The 16,140-nt window shown below is 51.4% G+C and overlaps 1 pseudogene; it reads left to right on the forward strand.

The window, feature by feature from the left end:
- The first annotated feature begins 4,593 nt into the window (after window positions 1-4,593).
- LOC126491827 (HAUS augmin-like complex subunit 8) lies at window positions 4,594-14,946 on the forward strand (annotated as a pseudogene).
- Window positions 14,947-16,140: the final 1,194 nt, after the last annotated feature.

A 16,140-nucleotide genomic window follows, 5' to 3' on the forward strand; every position in this document is an offset into this window, starting at 1 on the left:
CGTCTTTGTGCTTAGAGCTCCAGACTTTCTGCAGGACACCTGGGGTCAGCAGCAGCAACCCCATGGGGCCAGCAGCTCAGTGGCCAGAGTGATGCAGAGTGAGCTGGGTGTGGTGGCACACTGGGAGAGGATGCAGGAGGATCAGAAGTGCAATGCCATTCTTGACGACTGTAGACCAATCTATGCTTCATGAGAGCCTGCCTCAAAAATAAAAAAGTGGGGTGGGGGCTGGAGAGACGGCTCAGCGGTTCAGAGCACTGGCTGCTCTTCCAGAGGACCTGGGTTCAATGCCCAGCAACCACATGGCAGCTCATAACTGTTTATAATTCCAGTTTCAGAAGATCTGATACCTTCACACCAATGCACATAAACTTAAATAAATTATATAAAAAGGTCATGTTTATTTTTTTAAAAAGTAGGCTCGGTGTAGTGGCACACACCTTTAACCCCAGTGCTTTCAAAGCAGAAGTGGTGGGTCTATGAATTCAGGCTACATAGTTCCAGGACAGTCGGGGCTTTGTAGAAAGACCCTGTCTCAAAAACAAAACAAAACAAAAAACAATAAATAAAATAATTAAAAAAAAAAAAGCTCAAAGGGGAAAAGCAGTCCTGTGCAGAGCCCACATGCACACAGGAGGGGCCATACTGGCTTGTTCCAGGTCATCAGGGAGGTCACAGGAGATTTAGGAACGTGAACACATCTTCCTCCAGCACTTATGGCTTCAGCCAAGCAGACAGCAGATACTGCATGAAAGTGGGTGCTGGGTGCCACGCTTAGACTGAGGCAGGAGGATCAACCTGAGTTCTAGCAGGTCTGTGAAGGATTAGCTCCCTCAAACTGTTCTGGCAAGATGAGACCCCTGGACTGTATGGTTACAGGGGTGTGGGGACCCTATAGCTTCACAGAGAGTCCCCATTGTTGTAGGGCAGCCATCAGAGAAGACTGCTTGGACATCATTTAAGCCAATAGAAAGTCTTTACTAGTTGGCTCGTGACCACCCTTGGTGTTCGGGGTCCTCTGTAACCCAGCCCTTTTCAGGGTGAGCTTTGAAGCACAAAGCCATGCCCTGGGTGGGCATGCTTCAGTTGACATGGACAGTCAGCCAGAAGGGGAGCTTGCAGAGTAGAGACTCTCCCAGAACTATGGACTTTGCTGGGTTAGGTTATTGTTTTATTTTTTAGCAGGTCGTGCTGTCTATGCTGAGTTTCATGGCCTGAGTGGTACTTCCATCATGGAGTCAGTTGTGCTAAAGTCTGGGACCTGTTATATCCTTTAGTTAACTTTCCACACTATGGATACTAGTGCCTCTTGAGCCGCCTATCCCCCAGCCGCCATGTAGGATTGGGGCAGAACACACACAGTAGCTGAGACACACACATGGGACGGAGGGGAGCTCTCAGGAGCTGACCAGCGACCCTCCCCTCCAGTCTCTTCTGAGGGACTGCCACCAGCCAACAGGCCGGATCCCAGGGTCTCCTGAGCACTCATGATAGCTCTGATGAAGATGCTGGTTGCTGTGCAGGACGAACAGAGCTAGACAGTAGTTAAAGAGGCCAGAGTCAGCACAGGACTGTCAGTGTGCCACTAGGCCTGGACACAGGGATCTGGGGGCTGCCCTGATCCTACCTGTTGCTGGGGGGCTGCCAGGTCCTGCCCAGGCTGCTTGTGGTGCCAGCCACCAAATCTGATCTCGCTTGGAAGCAAACGCCATTTGTTCTCCCTGGCCACCTTCCCAGCTGTCCCGCAAACATCCAGGATCGCTTTTCAGAGCATCTGCGGGTGATCAGAGGCCTCCAGCGACCTGTGCTTGGCCTTAAATCACAAGGAATCAGTGTGCTCCCAACCACACCCCTTGGTATTTGCCAAACTTCCGGACTGACAGCGGGGTCCCACAGAGCCTGCCTGGGACACACAACTCGGTGTGGCTACAGCAGGAGACTCCCTGCATCCCACCAAGTCAAAAGCCCTACTGTGCTCTCAACCTCTCTGTGCCTCAGTTTCCCCATCTTAGCAATAAGATGTCTTCTGTTCCCCCACCTCATGTGGCCGGAGGAGCTACACTGTTGTTTTGTTTGTTGGTTGGTTAGTTGGGTTTTTATTCAGTCTGCTAGAATCCCATGTAGCCCAGTGACTACTAACTCACTGTGCACTCAAGTGAGACCTTGGATTCCTGCTGGGTTCTCCTGCCTCATCTTCTGAGGGGCCGGGAGGCTCACTGCCCAGTCTGTTTATGAACACATAGCAATCCTCCTGCTCCAGCCTCCCGAGTGCTGGTATCACAAATCTGCATTACCTTGTTTGGCAGCATGGACGAGTTTGTTCCATTTTTTAAGTCAGGGCTCACTAGGTAGCCCAGGTTGGGCTAGAACTTGCAGCAATCCTCCTGCCTCGGCCACATGACACTGTGAGGTGAGCCTGTGTAGAAAGTGACTGGGGATGACTTAGCCAGGTGTAGTGGCGTACACACACTCAGAGGAAGCTTAGGCTACATAAGACCTTGTCCAAAAACAAACAAGCAAAGAAACAACAACAAAAACGGAGGGAAATGGGGGGGGGGGGGGGAGAGAGAGAGAGAGAGAGAGAGAGAGAGAGAGAGAGAGAATTGAAAAAAGGACAGACAGAAACTCAAGTCTAAAAGCCAATGGGGCTGGAGAGATGGCTCAGAGGTTAAGAGCATTGCCTGCTCTTCCAAAGGTCCTGAGTTCAATTCCCACCACATGGTGGCTCACAACCATCTGTAATGAGGTCTGGTGCCCTCTTCTGGCCTGCAGACATACACACAGACAGAACATTGTATACATAATAAATAAATAAATAAATAAATAAATATTTTTTTAAAAAAAAAGAACTTGTCTAAAAAAATAAAAGCCAAGTCCCAGTGGTGACTGTTGGAGGAGGGAGGCACATCCTGGCACACCCACATCAGGTGTCTCCCAGTAGGCCTGGCCGGACAGTCCCGTGCGGCTGAGACTGAGCCAAGTCATCATGGCTCCCAATTCTGCTTCCAGGGCAGTGCCCACGGGGAGAGCGGTGCCCACGGGGAGGGCAGGTCTCAGCTTAAGCCTTCAGCAGACTCCCGTTAGAGCCTTGGAGAATATTCTAGGTTTGAGAAGAGAAGAGCAGACCAGAGGAGGGAGAAGCCAGTGAGGGCCTAGGGTGCAGTGATTCCTGGGGTCCTGAGGCTTGGAAGGGGAGGCAGCAGCAGGAGTTAAGGCCGTTGTTGGCTACGCTGTGTTCCAGGACAGCCTGGGCTACATAAAACCCTGTCTTAAAAACCAAAGGCAACAAAACAAAGCAAGCCGCCAGCTGAGTTTATTCCTGGCGCTGTACATTCTGGAAAGGGGTGGAGCCCTCTGGGCTGAGTGGGCCTCAGCGATTCCCTTAGGAGGCAGTCACCTGCTTCCACACAAGTGCCAGCAACAGATCCAGAATCACCTTGGAGACCGGCCTCCGGGCATGGTTAGCTGAGACGGGTCAGCCCACCCAGAGTGTGGGAGCAGCCCAAGGCCTGAGCGACCCGAGGCAGCACTCCTCTCTCTGCTTCTACTGTCACCAGGACAAGCCCTTGCTCCCACGGGGATTGTATCAAGGTACTTTGTCACAGAATGCAAGTGAGCCAGGAGTAGGGTTAGGCCTGGCGCTCGGAGCAGAAGCCTGTTCTTTCTTAAGTGGCCTTAAAGAGGCAGAGCAACAATACAACTAAGACACATGGTTAACATGTACTGAGGGTGCTGTGTGCAGCTTCTCCCGTCTCTGTCACAGATAAGGAAACTGAGGCGCAGCAGCAAGACCCACTCAGTCTTGGGCTCATGGTGAGACTCCAGCCATCCCTGAATGCTCCTGGCCTTGGGCTGCTCTGAGCTCCACACATGCGAATTTCAAACATCCACAACTCCCCAGGGAGTGTCGGGAAGTGGAGGTCTAAGACTTGAACCTTCTTCCAGGAACGTGGGAGTGAGGTCCCAGGACCTGGGAGCCAGTCCAGGCCCTGATGCTCAGGAATGAGGACCTTGGTGAGTCACAGCCCCTACTGACGCCTCCGGCTCCTCATCTGTTGAATGGATAGAGAGTCACTGAAAGTCCGAGCCCAAGCCCACCCTCCCTCCCATCTATAAAAGAACCTCTTTTGTTTACATCCTCAGACTCCCCTGGACCAAGGTCTGGTTGTTTGTCAATGTCTGCCCAGTGAGATGCAAGCAGAAGGCCCCAGGTCTCCAGGCCTTCAGAATACCTGTCCACCCCTGGCCTTTGTTACCCCTCTTAGCAAGGAGGGGAAAGCTGGAGCATGGGCAGCTGTTTTGCATCAGGAGGCAACTTTGACATAAGCCAAGGATTCCATAAACTCAGAGGGAAGAAGGCCCGTGGCTGCAAGAGCTGAGCTGACCTATCTCTGTGATATCATCATCTTGTCTTCTTGCCCCTGATTCTCAGTTCACACCAGTGTGGTGTCCTTTCCTGTGTCCAGTGGCCTGTGGCCCAGCATGCTATGCGTCTCACGAGCAACTCCAGCCAATTGTGTCTGGGGTTGGGGAGAAGCAGGCAGACTGCCTTCCCTGGCTCTCCCCAGGACTCTGGATGTGATACCAGTGGTCATGGGCCCAGGGGGTCCCCAGGTTCCCAGGACAAGGCATAGAGAGTCTGGCCATGGGTACCCTGCTGGGGCTGAGCCCTGCAGCCAGTTTTGGAGTCTTCTGAAGGCCGGGCCAGCTCATCTTCAAACACTGGTGCGGACAGCTCGTGGAGACCCAGGCGAGTGGCCCGAAGAGCCCGGAGTAGGGTGTGAGTCATTAATGCCACCAGGACCAGGGCGCAGATCTTGTAGCTGGATGAACAGCTCATCTCTCTTCTCTCTTGTAGGAAGCCCGCAGCCACTGGTGCCCCCAAGACAAAAGGAAGAAGAGTACAAGGTGAGCGCTTCAAGGAAAGTGTTTTGTTTTGTCTTCATCAATGATTTTTTTGTTTTGTTTTTATTGAAAAAAAAAATTTCTGCCTCCTCCCAGCCTCCCATTTCCCTCCCCCTCCTCCCACCCCTCTCCCCCTCCCCCCACTCCTCTTCCCCTCCCTCTCCAGTCCAAAGAGCAGTCAGGGTTCCCTGCCCTGTGGAAAGTCCAAGGTCCTCCCCGTCCATCCAGGTCTAGAAAGGTGAACATCCAAACTGGCTAGGCTCCCACAAAGCTAGAATATGAAGTAGGAACAAAACCCCATGCCATTGTCCTTGGCTTCTCATCAGCCCTCATTGTCTGCCATGTTCAGAGAGTCCGGTTTTATCCCATGCTTTTTCACAGTCCAGCTGGCCTTGGTGAGCTCCCAATAGATCAGCCCCACTGTCTCAGTGGGTGGGTGCACTTCTCGTGGTCCTGACTTCCATGCTCATGTTCTCCCTCCTTCTGCTCCTCATTGGGACTTTGGGAGCTCATTCCGATGCTCCAGTGTGGGTCTCTGTCTCTATCTCCATCCATCGCTAGATGAAGGTTCTATGGTGATATGCAAGATATTCATCAGTATGACTATAGGATAGGGTCATTTCAGGTTCCCTAACCTCAGCTGCCCAAGGAACTAACTGGGGACATTGCCCTGGGCACCTGGGAGCCACTCTAGGTTCAAGTCTCTTACCAACCCTAAGGTGGTTCCCTTAATTGTTATGTGATTCCCTGCTCCTCTATCCAACCTTGTTTTATTCCCAATCATCCTGTTTCCCCAAGTTCCCCCCATCCTCCCCTTCTCACTTTTCTCTCCCCATCTCCCCTTACCCCCACCCCACCCCACCCCCAAGATCCCAATTTTTTGCCCAGCAATCTTGTCTATTTCCCATAGCCAGGATAATAACTATATGTTTTTCTTTGGGTTCACCTTAATCAAGAAGAAGAAGAAAAAATTGACTTTATGGAAGTGATTGACGCCCTTAAACAGCATGTAAAGAATGCCCTTACAGAAATGGATGAGAAGTATAACAGAAAGTTTGAAGAATTGAATAAATCTGTGAATGATACCCTAGAAAACCAAGGAAAAACAATCAAACAGATAATGGAAACAGTTCAAGACTTGAAAACTGAAGTGGAGGCAAAGAAGAAAACACAAACAGAGGGCCGGCTGGACATGGAAAATTTAGGTAAATGAACAGAGAATACAGGAACAAGCATAACCAACAGAATACAAGAGATAGAAGAAAGAATTTCATCAATGATTTTTGTTTAATTTTTTTTATTACACTTGTATTGATCTCTTTGGAGGGGTGTGCATATTGTATCGTGAGTATAGAAGTCAGAAGGGAACTTGTGGAAGTCAGTTCGTCATCAATCAAGCTGGGCAGCAAGCAAGTGCCTTACATGCTGAACCTTACTGTTCTCTGAGAAAGTCTCATGGAGCCCAGGTTGCCAGTCAGCTCCTGATCCTCCTGCCTCAACCTCCCGGGTGCCATCTAGTTCATGAAAGGGGTTTCTTGGGGGCAGGGGAGACAGAGACAAGTCTGAAACTTCCACTGCTCAGTGGCATGCTTTTGGGGACTCGGGGTTGTCTTTGTCCCTGAGGTGTCCTGTGACTGTAGTTGTCCTTTGGAGAGTTGAAGTCCCTCGAAAGTGTAGCTCTAGATGTGCACAGGCCACAGATCCAAGTTCACTCAGAAACCTGTGGAGCTGCCCGGTGTGGGTGCTGGAAGAGCAAGTGCTCCTCGGCCTCATAGGCTCCTTTTGTGTGTGTGTGTGTGTGTGTGTGTGTGTGTGTTACACTTCATGTGGGGCAGGTAGCACATATGCCATACACATGGGGGTTAGGCATAATTTGGGTGGTTGTTTCTCTCATTGCACCATAGGAGTCCAGAGGACTAAACTCGGACCCTCAGGGTTGACAGTGATCACTGGACCTGGTGGGGTTTGGGGCTTGGGGTTTGGTCTTAGGGATGGATCCCAGGGCCCCGCATTTGCTAGGCAAGCACCAAACCACTGACCTATATCCTCAGCAGATTTTTGTTTGTTTACTGCGATGGCAGAAGTAGAATTGGGTCCCTCACTGTGTCAGTTGAGCACCGTGCCACTGAGTGGCCCCAGCCCAGCAGTTTTGTGTGTAACCTATGACATGTTTGCATGCTGTCTGGTTTTGTTAACACTGGCCAGGCCAGACGCCCCAGCCACCACCAAGGGGGCCTGGATCTGTGCGTGAGTCTCATGAGGGTCCCACCCGTGATAAAGGCTGGAGTGGGTGGGGAGGAAAGAACACGGACATAGGCCTTCCCAACCCAAAGGTACAGAGTCTGACACGGCTCACGTGTGCCCCAGCTTCCCTGCCCCTGGGCTGCTGTGGGCTCTTCTCCTGTCTTTAACTTTATTGTTACTTTTTAATCTGCTAGCTTCATTTAATTGAGAAACATGAGTGGTCGAGGTACAAACAAACACAGACCAGCTGTAATGAGAAATCTGGAGTCTCCCATGGTTGGCAAAAAGGGTCTGGGAGCTGGCCTGGGCACATAGACCAGTGGGCCTGTTTGTCCTGGCTGCAGGCTCAACACGTTTAAACTGAACCAGGGTCAGATTCCTACATCTGGGCTGCATTTTCCAAGCTTTTTCCTGGCACAAGCCCCAGGCAGAGTCTGACTTGGCCTTTTATGTCCATTACCTATGCTCAGAGCCTCTGCGGGATGTCAGCGAGAACCCCCAAATCCATGCCAGCATGGCCATTCCCTCACAACAGTTAACATCATCTAGGGTTACAGGAGTGGATCTTTATCCCTCTGATTTAAAGATAGAAAGGTGGGAGTATTAAGACTTCGGTGGTCATCCCAGCTTTACTGTACTGAAGCACAAACAGAGATGGACTCCACCAGAGAGAGGTAGACCCAAAATACTGTGGGATTTGTTGTTTTGTGTTTTGGTAGGTGGGAGAGGGTTGTGCACATGAATGTAGATGCTCTTGGACACCAGAGAGAGTATTGAATCTCCCAGAACTGATGTTACAGTTGTATGCATCCCTGTGGGTGCTGGGCCCCTAACTCCAGTCCTCTGCAAGAGCAACAAGCGCTTAACCACTGAGCCATCTCTCCTGTTCCTTTTTTAAAAAATTGCACTTATTTACTGAAGGTGAGGGGGATACCATGGTGCACAAGAGGAAGGCTCTTGAGAGTTGAACCAAGGTCATCAGGCTTGGTTGCAAGCTCTCCACCCAATGAGCCATCCCACTGGCTCCTGGCTTTCACGGTCTAGAATGTTTCTATCTTTGAACTTACTTGGCACTTGCTCCTACTCCAAGGACCCACGTACAAGAGACGTTCCATCAGTGTCTTATGGACACTGAGTGTCCTATGAAGGTACTAGATGCAGTAGCTGCCATGTGCATACTGGGAAGACTGAAGGAGCCAGTCTGCAGTGGGCAGTAAGGCTGGTGCTTTTCCTGTCATTGGCCCCGGCTCTCCACTGTGGGGTCCTGCTCATGCTCTGTCTTCATGGTGCAGTATTCCTCTTCTCTAACAAACACTGTGTCATCTGCAGGAGGAAGAGTGGTTGAGTCCAGATACCTGCAATATGAGAAGAAAACTAAGAAGGTAATGGAGTCTTTTACCCTTGGAGCCACTAGGAAAGGGTGGAGGGCACGTGGCAGCTGCAGCCCGATCCTGGAAGACACCATTGGAGCCTTTGCAGCCTCCAGGTTTGGGGCACAGTCCAGAGTCTCTGGTGAGAGTGACACCAGTGTCCATCAGTCGTATGTACCTTCTCTGCCCCTCCTGCTTTGGGGGCCTCTGTTCTGTCAAATCTGTCCTCTAGCACTATCCCTCCACACCCGGGAGGCTCCTGAGTGATGGGCACTGACAGCGGCACTCGGTGTGGGCCACAGGCAGGGGTGACGTTCACTTCTGCATCTTCCTGTGTGATGCTTTTTCAGCTGTCAATAAGCAAGGCTGGCAGGTCTTCCTGAGGCCCCAAAAGCTGCAGTGCATTGCAAGAATGGGGGAAACATGTTGGGGTCAGCTGCAGGCTCATCCCTGTGGTGACACATCCCTGGAGCACAGGATCCAGTTCCTGGTTGTCTGTCAAGGCCAGGCAGCACTTCTGAGCACAGGCTTGGTTTATGACAATCAGAAGGTTATGTTCCCATCTGCCTGGCCTGTGCCCCAGGAAGTGTGGTGAGGGCTCCCAGGATTCCTGAGGCTGTGACTGGAAGTCTGGTTTAAGGGAAGGGATTCTCACCTCACCCTGCAGACAGCTTCCCCAAGCTACTTATCCCTGCTTCCATTCACCCTGTAGCTGTTGAAACCTTGAAGGCTTGGCCACAGTGCCCCCATGTGTCTATACAAGGCATTTTGGTTCTGGTAGCCCATCAGGTGACCTTGGTCTGGCTGGAGTCTTGAGTGTCTGTTGTCATGGTAACATTAGCCTGTTGCTTTCTCCTGAGGCTGAATGGATCTCAGAAGGGCTGGTCCTGAGTGGAGCCGCTTCCAGCTGAGCAGCTCTTTCCCTGAGTGTGGGGCAGATGATCTTGAGTTTCAGATTTCAGTTGTGGATAAGGGGTGCTCGGGCTGTGCTGTGTGCTCCCATTCCTCCTGAACTGCTACACCATTCCACGTGTCTCCCAGGCACACTTTTGTGACTTCAGTAGGTGTCTCCAAGGCAGTTGGTGGTGGGCATTGCTCTGCATTGGTCCTTGTTCCTTTTTGTGTGTGTGTGTGTGTGTGTGTGTGTGTGTTGCAGGTTGTACAACCATGCATGTACACATGGATGGATGCCAGAGTGAAATCTTTCTTTTGTGACAGGATCTCACTGACCTGCCAGCTCTTGGGATCCTTTTGTGTTCCTCATCCCTTGCTAGGGTGAGACGTTCTTGTGGATTTGTTTCTGTGTAGATGCTGGGGATTCAAACTCAGGTCTTCAGACTTGCAAAGTGACTGCCAGAGCACACACCACACAGCCCTGCTTGTTGGCCGTTAAATTCTCATTTTGTTTCTGGTTTGTTTGTTCTAGTATGTTCCACCTTGGACATTTTCTCGCTAGTGAGTCAGGGTTTTCAGTGGTTGGCTTTCGTGGCCTGTTGTCAGCAGCCACAGGCAGCAGCTCTCGTGTCATTGAGCACAAGTTCTGAATTTGCTTTTAAAAGACCAATCAATATTCCAGCCAGGCGGTGGTGGCAGGCATAGGCAGATCTCTGTAAGTTTAAGGCTAGCCTGGTCTACAAGAGCTAGTTCCGGGAGAGATAGGGCTGTTGCACAAAGAAACCCTGAAGCATGATTAATAAATGCTCAGAGTCAGAAATTGGGTTTCAGTCTGAAGGTCTAAAAAGTAAAACAGCCAGCCACTGGCTCTTGCCTCTCCCTCAGTCTGAAATGGCGATCCTGCCTCCAGATTTCTCAGAATGAGACTTGTCTGAGAACTGTCTCCCCCATCTTATTCCTCTGTAGGGCTGGGATTAAAGGTGTGTGTCCCCATAACCTGGTCTGTAAGGCTGACCAGTGGGACTGTTTTACTCTCAGATCTTCAGACAGTCTTTATTTATTAAAATACAAAAAAAAACCCTATCTCAAACACCCCCCCCCAAATAAAAGACCATTATGGATTTTTTTCTTCCTTTTTTTTCTTTTATGGACAGTGTCTTTCTACATATTCCTACCTGGCCGGGACTTAGAGAGATCCACCCCTCTGCCTCCTGAAGGCTGGAATTAAAGACAGGGCCACCACGTCCAACCACAATTGTTGGTCATATGTTGTTGGACCTTCTTTAGACTGCCAGTTCCCAAATGATGGCACAGAGACTTCTTATTAATTATGAAAGCTTGACCTTAGTCTAGACTTGTTCCCAGCTAGCTCTGCCAGGTGGTGGTGGTGGCACACACCTTTAATCCCAACATTCAGGAGGCAGACAGACCTCTGCGAGTTCAAGACCAACCTAGTTGAAATTTCCAGGGCAGTAGGACTGTTTCACAGAAAAATTCTGTCTAAAAAAATAAAATAAAATAACATGCCTGTATTAGTCTACATTCTGCCATGTGGCTCGTTTCCTCTCAATACTGCTGACTCCCTCAGAGTCTCCCCGGCTTAATTATGAGAGCCTCTGATTCTTCCCGAGTTCCCTTCTCTCCTGGAACCCCACCTGTTCTCTCCTGCCTAGCTATTGGTCTTCTGGGCAAGATGTGACCTGACTCCATCCTCAGCCCCGCGGACACTATTTATATTTGAACCTATAAAGTACACAGAGGTTGGGGTTCTGCCATGCCTGGAAGAGCCAGGTCAACATGGCTTACTGGGACCTGAACAGCAGGACCCTTGCAGGATCCACAGGAGACCATGGACATGATGGAGTCTCAGACACTGCTGCTGACCCTGCTGTCTGTGAAGGTGAGCTTAACTGCGCCTCACGAAACAGCGTGTGTCCTCTGTCACCTCCCCCACCCCACCTGAGTTGGTCTTGCGACCCACAGATGGAAAACAACCTGGCTCTGCTGGAGGAGAAGGCTGAGAAGGACTTGGCAGCCTTATGCCGTGAGAAGGAGCGTCTATAGCGGCGGGTGCTGGAGCTGCGGCGCCAGCTGCTGCTCCAGCAGAAACATCAGGAGCTGGCTACCATCCTGGATGCCCAAGTGGGTTTGAGCATGCTCCTGAGGTTAGGGATGCATGAGGGAGCCAGGATCAGGATTCCACCACTCACATTCTGCCCGCCCTGCTTAGTCTCCTGATACGAGTGTAGTACTGTGTATGGGACACCTATCTCTGCCACACAGTCTGCAGAATGCTTGGCACCTGCCAGCTTTGATGTTGTCCCACCGTGGAGCTTAGCATAGCAACAGGGCCCCATCCAGGGCAGGTCAGATGGGGTCCTGTTACCTGGAGGCTGGCCCTTCTTGTGCGAGTGAGCGGTGTGTCTTACAGTGTCCCCTTCTGCCTGCAGATGGAGGTGCTGGGCCCTCTCGAGGCTGTAGCAAAGCGCTTCAAGGAGGAATACAAGACACTGGCCACAGCCTTGGACGCCACTCGACATGAGCTGCCCGTGCAGGGCATCCACATGCAGGGAAGTGGGCAGGAACTCCTAGGTAGGAACAGCCTTGCTGTGTGGCATTGCCTCAGCAGGAAGGAGCCCCAAGGCTCACATGCACCATATTCTAGGTGCCTCTACCCTGGGGTGGTGTTGGAACCCGTGTGGAACAAGTAGGACACAGGCAGCTGAGTCAGGATTCCAACCCCAAGCTGGACCTCACGGCTGGAAGACTCTGGGGGCAGGGTGACCTATCTACCAGCCCTGAGCCCTGGGCCCTACCAACAGGGTGGGGGTGTTGAGAGGTCACTTGAGCAATTCTCTGGAGCAGACATCCTCCTTAGGACTTTTCAGCTGCACAGGGTTTACTCAGCCTGGGCTATGTAACAAATGAAAAAGGTACAGTGACCTTCATTTATTGTCTGACTCTTGGGAGGCTGTGAGTTCCAGGCCAGCCTGAGCTACAACACAGTGAGACCCTGGCTCCATAAAAGAGCACAGTGTTGACCTGGACCCTGTAGCGATCCTCTTACCAAACTGCCCCTAGCAAGTCTGTACCCAGCACAACCCTAGCGCTGAAGGTGAGGTGAAGACACAGCAGGAACAGGTCCTCTAACCCTCATGACCATGCTGGGTTGTGTGTAGTGCAGGTCTGTGCCTGGGACACACAGCTGCTGCAGATACCAGAACCTCAGCTCTTTAGATCTGGAGGCCAGGAAGTGCAGGTCCAAGCCACATCTGGCAGGTGCATCCTGCTTGTGCTCGTAGTGGAAGGACAGGGGGTGAAAGAACAGAGCAACGGCTTCCAGCCTGAAGCCCCAGCTCCCCTGGTCCACAGGAGCCTCCTGGGCAGCAGTCACAGAAGCACCTGTGCGCTCCCCACTGGGTTTGTCCTTACCAGCATGCACTTGGCACCCACACTCCAGGGACGAGTGAGATCTCCTAAGATCCCTCCCTTTGGCCCTGTTCCCTGAGTGAGAGAAGAGCCAACTCTGGACAGCTCAAACAGCTGCTGCTTTGGGCACCGGAGTCCTGCTAACAGCCTGTATCTCCACAGATGATCTGGAGCCGGCCCTAAAGACCACCCTGCAGCTCCTGGGCAAGCTGGGCATCTCCTCCCCGGACGCCAGCGGGCAGGTGTCACGCCTGCTGGAGGAACTCAGGGACTTGATTACCAAGAAGGACCGAGAGCTCTACAGGTGTGGGTCAGGCCTCCCCCTTTCCCCTCCATCCCTCCCCTCCTCTCTCCATCCCTCCCCTCCTCTCTCCATCCTCCCTTTCTTTTCAGTTGTGTTGCTGGAGGTGGAACCCACCCAGCTGCTATCTCAGGTGAAGACTGTTTGGGCTTTTGAGGACTCAGCTATTGAGTGCCTCACTACTACCGCGCTGTTCCACTCCTAGCCCACTTCTGAGTTCTGAGACACTGGGACCTTGGGTGCAGTGAAGCCATCAATTCATACTGTGCCAGAGTCCAGCAGAGTAGGACTGGGGACAGTAGAGACCTGAGGTCACCACGGGCAAGGAAAGCATCCCACACTCAGTCTCATGCCCTAGACAGGGCAGCTCCGGGCCAGCAGGGGACAGAGGGAGCCTTTTCTGAGCCTGACAGTTGCTCAACACATGTTAAACGTCATTCAGAGATCAGTCTTAGCAGGATGTTTGGGGGTTTCTTTTTGTATGTTTTGTTTTGTTTCTAGACAGAGTTTCTCACTCTGGAACTCACTCTGTAGATCAGGCTGGTCTCGAACTCAGAGATTCACCTGCCTCTGCCTGCCAGGAGCTTGGAGTGAAGCTGCACACCACCACTGCCTAGCCAGTCTGGTGGTTTCTTGAGGGACACTGTTGTTTTGTGTGCTTTTCTAAGACAAGGTCTCAATCTGTAACCCAGTGTGGCTTTGAACGTGCAGAAATCCTCCCACCTCAGCTTGCAGAGTTCTAGAATGGCAGGCGTGAACATCACACGTGTTGGTTTTTCTTTTTTCTTTTTTTTTTAACGCATTTTTATGTTTGGGCACGTGCATGCCAGGGCATGAGTGTAAAGGTCAGAGGACAGTTTTGGGATCTGTTCTCTCTTTCCACTTTGTGGGCCCTAGGGATCAGACTGAGGTCATCAGGCAGGCTTGGAAGCAAGCACCTTCACCCACCGAGCCATTTTGGCCACCTCAAAAAAAAATGCATTTAAGGAGATGCCCATAGGAGTTCTCAGGGACTCTGAAGCGCCATACCCAGCGCTGGCCCACAGGATGGGTCAGCCACCACTCACATGGAGCAGAGTGCTTGTGACCCCCCCGTGCTTGTGACCACTGTATGGCCGCAAGTTTTCCCTGTCAGTATCCGAGCAGTACAGATGTACCTGGTATTCACTCTTGGACACATGCCCTCCGTCATCTAGGGGCTCTTAAAGTCTTCAGACACCTGGCCTTTGACCATGTGGTAATGGCTGAATCTCACATCTAGCTTGGCACCAACAAGGTCTCCTCACATAAAATTTGCCCACTGTTGAGGGTGTGGGGCACTGAGGTCCCAGGTGAACAGGAGGATGAAGGATGCATTCAAGGCTCGCCACACAGCTCTTTCCTACTAGGCCTGGGGGCACAGATCTGTCAGCTGTCTCAGCTGCTTGGGGGCTGAGACAGGAGGGTCATCAGTTTAGAGTCAGCCTAGGAATCTTAGGTGCTGTCTCCTTCAAAAGAGGGAGAGCTGGGGATGGAGGGAACTCAGTATACACAGGCCCTGCTTCTGTTTGCAGCACCATATGGACACATGCACACTTGCCCCCTGTAGCGACCTGCGTGGTGTCACACCTGATGGAGATGTATAATCAACTCCTGAGATGGCTAAGGCCTGACCTATGCTATGATCACGCAATGATTATCAGCTGCCTGCATATGCGTGAACCTATGGGCAGTGCCCACCTGGCAGTTCGGGGTTGGCAGCCCATGCCTACTTAAGGGCTGGGAGAGGTTTGTCCAGAGAGAGAAGGAGAAGGAGATAGATTGCTGTAAATAAAGTCCTGGAAACTGCTGCAAGAAGAGCTCCGGTGGTCGCGTTTTTCCTTGCTGGTCGAGGGTGGGGCACGTGGTGGCCTCGTACAGGGACAAGCATATGGGGAACCTCCAAACCTCTCTCCGTGGAGCCCAGAACTTGCTGCAGGAGGTGCTCTGGTAAGATTGAGGAATCACAATAAATGTGGGTTTTATGCTCTCACCTGTAGAAAAGGTACAGCAGGAAAGTATAGCCACAATCAAAGTGGAGGGTTTAAAATGAAAATAAAAGGAAGAATAGGATTTTAGAATGCTTCAACATCACACCTGATTTTTCTGGCTCTTAACGAGCTGTTACGGAGCTCTTTGGAGAGATTTTTGGCTAAATGTGACACAATTGCTTTTTGGTTTGCCATCTCTGGCAATCTTAATGTGTCATCCTGGGATAAGCCTGGTAGAGATCTGAATTTTGCCACTGAAGAAGGTATGCTAAGGAAGGGAGTTATAATCATGTGGTTTGAATTACAGAGACTTCCTGAGTTGCAGTGGAGTGTGAGCAGCTGCGGTTCTAAGGCCAAGGGGCTCCAGGCGGCGAGCGCTGAGGGTCTGCGAAGCCTGCAAACCCAGGAACCTACCTCAAGGACCGACAAGGCAAGAACGCTAGGCCACTCCCAGCGTGGGCCTCAGGGCGGAGAAGCACAGCACTACCGCACAAGATCTGTTGGCCTGGACCTCTGTCCCAGCCCGGGGCAACCTGCCAGGACCACCTTCCAGCTCGGTGGGGAGGAGCCTCTGCCTCTCCCCTGTTGCTGCGACCTGAGTCCGAGCGGACTGGAAAATGGCCGTAGATTGTAGTAAATACCTTTAAGAATGCAACGTCCCTTATTTATGGCTAGAAACCAAATATGAGTGAATACATCCCATGTTCCTCTTTTTGGGTCTGGCTTACCTCACTCAGGATAGTGTTTTCTATTTCCATCCATTTGCCTGCAAACTTCAAGAAGTCCTTGTTTTTTACTGCTGAGTAGTATTCTAATATGCATATATTCCATACTTTCTTCACCCATTCTTCATTTGAAGGGCATCTAGGTTGTTTCCAGGTTGTGGCTATTACAAACAATGCTGCTATGAACATAGTAGAGCATATACTTTTGTTGTATGATAAGGCCTCTCTTGGGTATAGTCCCAAGAGTGGTATTGCTGGGTCCA

The sequence above is a fragment of the Alexandromys fortis genome, unplaced genomic scaffold (genome assembly GCF_014885135.2).
Source record: "Alexandromys fortis isolate MF-2015 unplaced genomic scaffold, M_Fortis_MF-2015_v1.1 scaffold_284, whole genome shotgun sequence".
NCBI lineage: Eukaryota > Metazoa > Chordata > Mammalia > Rodentia > Cricetidae > Alexandromys > Alexandromys fortis.